This window comes from Nelumbo nucifera, chromosome 2, assembly GCF_055504915.1.
Source record: "Nelumbo nucifera cultivar China Antique chromosome 2, China Antique-T2T, whole genome shotgun sequence".
Taxonomy (NCBI): Eukaryota; Viridiplantae; Streptophyta; class Magnoliopsida; order Proteales; family Nelumbonaceae; genus Nelumbo; species Nelumbo nucifera.
Genome location: NC_142650.1, coordinates 109011040 through 109018697, shown reverse-complemented (window position 1 = coordinate 109018697; position 7658 = coordinate 109011040).

The following is a 7658-nucleotide window of genomic DNA, read 5'->3' as shown; positions in this document are numbered from 1 at the left end:
AGATCATGGTACCCGAACCTGACATGGGCAAACTCGGACCAAATTGGGAAGGGCCCTACAGAGTAAAAAAAGCACTCGGGGGGGCATATGAGCTCGAAACCTTAGAGGGTAAGCAAGTACCCCGAGCATGAAACATCGTCAACTTAAGGCGATACTACCTATAGACCACCAAGCGAGGTGGATAAAATCGCCACCAAAGCCCAAGGGCTAGGAAGCCGAGCTAACGAAAGTACCTCGGCACAGGCAATCTAAGAAAAGTGAGCCAAAAGCGAAGTAGAGACAACGAGCTAATAGGGACATCGGCATCTCAGAGTATTAAACACTAAAACAGGCCGCGCGAATGCGGTAACCCGGACATGAAACAGACCGGACGTATGGTTAGCTCAACAAATACGTTCAGCTCGGGAGAAAGAACAACCAACGCTTAGCCAAAAGAAAAGCCATTACATTAAAAAATAAGGGAGTGTACATTTCGAAAAAAAACAAAATTTACAGGCTCGGAGCTACTTCTTCATTATCGGAAGGCACTTCAACGATACCCAAAGGCCCTGCATCGCCCTCAGAATCTGGCTCACCATCAGCAGCATTGGCCATCTCTTGAGTTATGCGTGAAGTGGATATAGCACTGATGTCGAGCTCGGGGTACGTATTCCGGATCATTCATCAGCTTAGTTTAAAACCCTTCTGTACGAGTCCACCATCAGATCATCAAAGCGCGGCGAGGCGATGTACTCATCGATGATCTTCTTCTTGGCATCTTCGATACCTTGAGAAAAGATCTGTGTCTTCTCCCTAATGTCTTCCTGAAGGTACTCAAGCTGATGCTGCAGATCCAGCCTCAGGTTCGCCATGTCCTCGCCTGCCTGATCTGTGCAACGCGAGCAGCCTCCTCGGCAGCATGAGCAGCCGCTTCAGCAGCTCGCAAAATCGTCTCAGCAGCACGAAGAGCCTCTTCGGCAGCTCACCCCTGCCTCGAGCTCCTTTCCACCTGGGCCGCCAAGGCATGGATAGAAGAGTTCACCTACGAAAAAGAAAGAACAAGTGATCAAACGAACGACAGAAGAATAAAAGCAAAAAATGGCCTCCTTACTCTTCAGTCCACGCTGCGACCTCCTCGGGTAAAATGGCCTCCTTACTCTTCTGAAGAGCGTGGGTTGGCGACAGCACACTCCTGAAATCCCCTGGGGCCCCCGAGCCTGAGGGCCCAGCTCGCGTATGAGCAGACCCAGAGTAAGTAGGAGCACCAAAGTAGGTAGGAGCCCCCGTGTAGGTAGTCTCAGCATAAGGGCCCCCTACCGCTTCTTGCGTTGGATGAGCCATCTCGGGCTCCCTGGGCAGATCCTCTGACGGATAGCCCGGCACCTCGGGCTCCGCATCTCGGGGCAGCTCAGCGCGAGTTCGCTTGGCGACTCGCTTCCTCCTCTTCATGCCTTGGAACAAGTGCCCACCACGAGTCCTTTCTGAGTCCATCACACCTGCAAAAAAGAGTTCGGCATCAGTAAAAAGCAGGGGAGAGAGCAAAGTAGAACCTCTAAGTGAGGAACCTACCCGAACTCAGGCCGGCCGCAATGAGCTTGGCCTCTGACAGATACTGTTGACACTTTAGCCCAAGCCGCGCCCATTGCCGGAGGCCCTTCATCGTCTCTTTGTCAAGCGTGACGCCGGAGTCAGGAGTGGCCATCCCCCACCCGGTTTAAAACGGCCACCCCAGTACACTTCGCACCCCGAAGTAGTCCCGCTTCCACGTCGGGACCTTGTTGAGAAGTTCATGTAAAAGCTTAAAACCCGGGCGAGGAGACAGGTAATACGCCTGCCTACGCCCGGGAAGGGGACCCGCTTGCTTCTTAAGCATTAAGATGGAAGAGAAAATCTCCAAGTCTAAAGGAAAGCCCTCTTCGCAAAATAAGGAGATTGTCTCCACCAAATTTTGAATGGAGTTTGGGTGAAGCTGGCCGACCGTCACGCCGAAGTGGCTCAAGACTTTGACAAGGAGGGGATGGAAAGGCAGTCGCAGCCCCGCGGCGAGCTGCTCCCAGAATATCACGATCTCATTAGGACCGTGTTCCCAAGGAAAGCCACCCGAAAGTATGAAATAAGCATACTCCCCAGGCAAGTTATAATAGGTAATAAGGGACTAGAGCCCTCTCAGGCGTCATGGTCGAAGGGCCAAACTTGTCTAACGTCCGACCCCGACGAGAGGTGGACGCCAAACTACTTGAGGCGACTCGGCCTACGGGTTCGAACTCTTCCTCGAGCTCTACCTCCGGCTCACTAGAACTATCAGGGGATGCAACCCTATCAGGGGATGCAACTCGGTTCGTGGAACCTGCATCGGACCCACTTGAAGAACCGTCTGAGCTATCCGAGCTAGACATCAAGGAGTAAGGTGGATTCCATTAAGGTACTCACCCAGAAAAGGGTTGGAGCAGACTACGGGAACTTGAACGGGCAAAAACCTTGAACGCGAACTGAAAGCCTGGACGCGAGCTGAAACTCGGACGCGAGCTCGAGAGAAAAGCACAAAAGTGACAGCGACTAGGGTCCCCCCACTATTTATACCCACAATGACCAAGAAGCAACGGCTCAGATCAAAACCAATTCGACGGCCCATAGTCACGCTGACCACACATCCACAAAGACCAAGACGTGATTGACGCACGTCTTTCTGAAACTGACAGAACGCCGTCGCACATCTTTCTGAAACTGACAGAACCAGCGCACGTCCCCTCGCATTAAAAGCGACAGCGGCGCGTATTTTCAAAATTTGAAAAGACCCGCTGCCACGTCTCTCAGCAGCGCGCTTTTTTGAAATTTGAGATAAGCGCGCGCCGCCACGTCTGTCAGCATTTTTTAGATAGATTGGCGCATTTTTCGTCTCTTTGGCACTCGAGAAAACCCGGGCAACTCCGGACGAACACCTCGCGCTATTAGTCAACCAGTTCAAAGTACGAGACAAATCCACTTGCCACCTCGCAAACTCCTCGTGCCAAGGCAAGCCCCTTGAGCGAGGAGTGGGGGGCAATTGATAAAGGAAGATTTGGTCCGACCTCGTAATCATTCAAACACGTGGCAAGGGCAACAGCTCGGCACAACAACGTGCCCAAAGCGCGAGCACCGGAGGAGGAACTAGCAGCCCGAACTCCCTATAAGGAACTCGAACTCCCTACAAGGAACTTGAACTCCCTACAAAGAGCCTGAACTCCCTACAAAGAGTCCGAACTTCCTACAAAGAGCTCGAACTCCCTACAAGGAGCCCGAACTCCCTACAAGGAGCCCGAACTCTTCCTTTGGCCCCAAGCCTCACACAAGGCAAATGACCCGAACTGGCCCGCCTCATGGTAGTTCGGGACACTCTCCTATCCGAACTCAAGACTTCATCTCGCTCACCACTCCGGCACTTCGCCTCCAGGACGCTAGACTGAACAAACGTACCATACCTAACACCAAGGATGTCCGTATCCGAGGGCGGCGCACCCAACTGACTTGGGATCTGACGCTTGACAGCCGCACTTCGACGGCCACCTGCCGCCGCCACCTGCCACTGTCGTCACCAGCCGTAGAGACGATTCCGACAAAGAGAGCAGTGGCGGTTCTGCCCAGCTAGAGGGGATCACATCCAAACTGGCAGGAGCTTAGAAATAATCATACACGATCTGACAGAAGCTTAGAAGTGAGTGCGCGAGGTGGTTATAAAAGTCTCCCTACCCCCAAGAACAAGGTATGCGAACTTTGCGCCATCTGGTTTTATCTTGCCTTTGAAGAATTCTAACTTGAGCTTCGGAGCATCCATACCGGGTTCCCCCCGGAGCTTCCTCATCTTCTCCGTTTCAGGTTCCCTGTAGTCCTGTTCAAAGGCAAGGTCGTTGACAGCTAGGACCAGCCGGATTGCGCACCATCACATATTATTAAATATTTGAAAAACATTTAAATTGCTAATCCGAAAAAACATAATTTAAATTGTTAGTACATAATTTTGTGATATATTTTGTAAAAATATAAAATTATTTTTTGTGTTTTTAATAAATATTTTAAAGTTATTATATAATTTTTTTAGAATATTTAAATAATTCTTAAATCTTTTAATCCAACTTTCTTTAGATAGATATAAATAAAAAGTAGGGGAGAGGATAAATAGGAATTAGAGATAATTTAGGAGAGAGACTCTCTACTAAATTAGAGATAATTTTGGAGAAAGTGGGGCAGGTAGTTTGGGAAAAATTTTAGGAGATGAGATTATTTAGGTTTTGGGAAAGTGCATCTCATTGGTTATTTCAAAAATGAAATGGAATAAAAAAAGAAAAAATTCAAAAAAAGGGAGAAAATTTCTTCACTGCCTTTTTTTATATATTTACTAGCAGGGACCTGTGCGATGCACATGATTTATTAAGCAAAAGCTCAATAGAAAGGGTCATTTAGTAAAATACCCCTTACAGTTTCAGGGATTTACTAAAATCTACCCTATAGTTAAAATTTTACTAAGGGGATGTTTGGAACTGTGGCCGTTTTCCAAAAAGATGGTGCCACGTTGGATCCACATAGGCGTTTCAACAAACACCTATATATTTCATTGTCTGGTTTAGGCGTTTATTGAAGAATCGGACACACCTCGTAAATCAGATCCCCACTGATGCATGAAACATCAAATTTGGCATTTCATGCATCGATGAACCGTTTCTCCCAACAATTGATTGATTGGCGATTACGTGTATCCCATGTGGTGCTTACCTGTCAACACATACATTAAAAATGGTGATGAAAACCACCTTACCTAACAACATAGTGTTGCTCACTGCCTACGTGGTAGAAACACTCCCAAACAAAATTAAAGCGTTTTTTTTTTGTGAAAAATGGGTCTTGGAAGCATGGGTGTTTTTTCTTGAAAATCGGTCCCAATAAACGCCCACACTTCTAAACACCATCTAAAACACCACTTATAATTTGAAACAGATTTAATCAATCTTCCATTAGATGACAACGGAAAATGACAGTGTTGACCCTAATCTTCATTTAAATAAATTTAATCAAAAGAAAATAAAAATAAAATACCATTTTTGCCCTTATAAGACACGGGCAACCACTTTATTGGCTATACTTGGTTAATTTTGTTTCCTGTACAAAAAAAGTGTTAAGTGTGTGATTTGAATAAAAAAAATCATGGGCCAAATGGCAAAACAAACACTCATTGATAAAAGATTGATTAAGTAAATAAGTTGTAAAATATATGGGATGCTTTAATAAAATGAAAACTATAAGGTAGGCTTAAGTAAATATGTAAAACTATAAGATGTGTTCTAGTAAATGACCCTAATAGAATCACATGAGAGTATACAAATGTTTTATATTTTTCAACTTTTTAAATAATTAATTTTTATTCATATTTTATATTCTACTTTTAATATTTTTTTATAATACAAAAATAACAATAATTAATTTTAGTTAGGTTTAATCATCAAATTGATGAAACCGACCAACCCAATCAACTTGACCCGAGTTGGTTGGTTTTCTAGTATTTTAGGTCGGCCTTTGATTTGTGCCAAGATGATTGGAACCAAAGTTACTGATGAAGTTCCTTTGATTTGTTGAAGTACTGTCACCAATCGTGTGTGGACCCTTTTACGATCTAGTGGGAAGAGCAGGTGTCCTACAATTGCCGTGAAGAGAGCATTTTTCTGTCCTTCCTTATCTTTAGTAGGGTTGTTAGGCCTAAGAGTCTGCACGCTCTGCCTCAAGAGGAACTCGACAGAAAGAGACTCCTCATCTACCATCTCAAGTTGAGGTTTTTTGCATTTGAGGAACTCATACAGGTGCACTTTATATCCTTGTTTAGCTACAGGAAATGCTATTTCATCTTCAATGTACATGTGGAGTAGATAAGCCACCTCTTCTAATGTAGGACACATTTGATTATCTCCGAAGCAAAAAACCATACGCTCAGGGTCCCAACATTTGAAAACTGCCTTCAAAAAAGGCCAATCTAAAGGTACTAAAGCCAAATCCATCACATTTCCCCATGTTGCAGTCCCATGCAAAACCTTAATATCATCATTCTTTTGGCAAATCTTATCATAGAGAATTTTACAACACCCTCGATACTCGAACAATCCTTGATCCATTTGAAATAACAAATGAAGAGTCAAATGGCCATTATTGCAATATTTCTAGTTGTTTTAATCATTTCTGAACCCAAATGAGTAGAGATGCAGGCTTGAGGATAACAGAGAAGAAGAGCATGGAGGTGTCTTTGGATACTAGTTAAGGGAAGGTTATCCCTAAACTATACACATATTTACTAGCCACCACCCAATATTGAAAGGATGATGTGTGTGTGTTATGTGTGTTTTGATTCCTTACAAATTAATCCTTAGAGTCACACATCTATTAAACCTGAATTTGAGAGATGCCTGATTTCTTCAAAGATTAAGTAGGAGATTAGGGGGTCTTTTGATACTGGTGAAGGGAGATTTAATCCCTACACCATGTATGTATCTACTAGACAAGCAAATTTTAAAGAGATGAGTAAGCTCAAAGAGATTATGGATTTAATGGAGATGTCTTTTGACATTGGTTTAGGGAGATTTAATCCCTAACCATAAATGTATTTACTGGACATTCCCAGATTCTACAAGAATCAGTAGGCCCAAAAAGTATTTTTTTTCTATTCCCTAGGAATTGATTCTTAGGGTCATGCATTTACTCAGCTTTGACCAGGGATGAACAAAGACAAGCAATAGGACTATGGGTTCTACAAACTACTTAGTCATCTTGTATTTTGTAAGTTTATTTTTTCCCTTAGGTAAATTTCAACATTTGAGATTTTTTATGTAATCTTGATCTAAGGCTTTGGATGTTTGAAATCAAAGGTTTAACTTAAATTGGTTAAGATTGCCTAAGGTTAGTGGTTTGATAAGGGTTTGTCTTATGGATATTCAACTCGAAATTGGAGGTTTGAGACTTGATACCTTAGATTTGGAGTTTGTTTTAGATGTAAGTTAGGAATACTTAGAGTTGGTTTATGGTTTAAAATGGAGGATGTGCTTGAGTACTACTTAAAATGGAGGATATGCTTTATTACTCTTGAATGGGGCTCATTAGAAGTTGGAAGATAACCTTGTATTAGGCTTGGTCTTTCTTATTATATTGATAATATTTGGGTTTTATTTTGACCCTACTTTTAAGGATGGCAACCACATAGTGAAGCACATTGGGTGTCCTAATCCTAAATTCTAAGCTTCCTCTATCCTAGTTCCAACTTAAGCTTGCCATATATGGGTGTACTAAGTGCAATGCATGAGGTTATTGGGAGTTGGAGTTCTAGACTCAAAGGCTTCATCAAGGCCACCAGCCTTCAAACCTCCACCCATGAATAAACAGGCTTCTTTGATTGGTGGCTGGTTTGAGGGTTTTGTTGGATCTGAAGGACCAAAGTCCAGTGGAACACACCTACTATCCCTCCTCTAATGGGTAATTAGGGGTTCTAAAACTAAATTTTCATGAAAGTGTGTGTTATTGTGAGTGTCTCAAGCATGCAATATCAAATCAAAACATACAAGCTAAAGAAAAAAGGGGTAAATGTAGCCACTTGTCCAATTTTACATACAATCCTACAAGTGTTTAGGTGTCCACATGTGGATTCTAAGAGAAACTAGGTTTTTAAAACT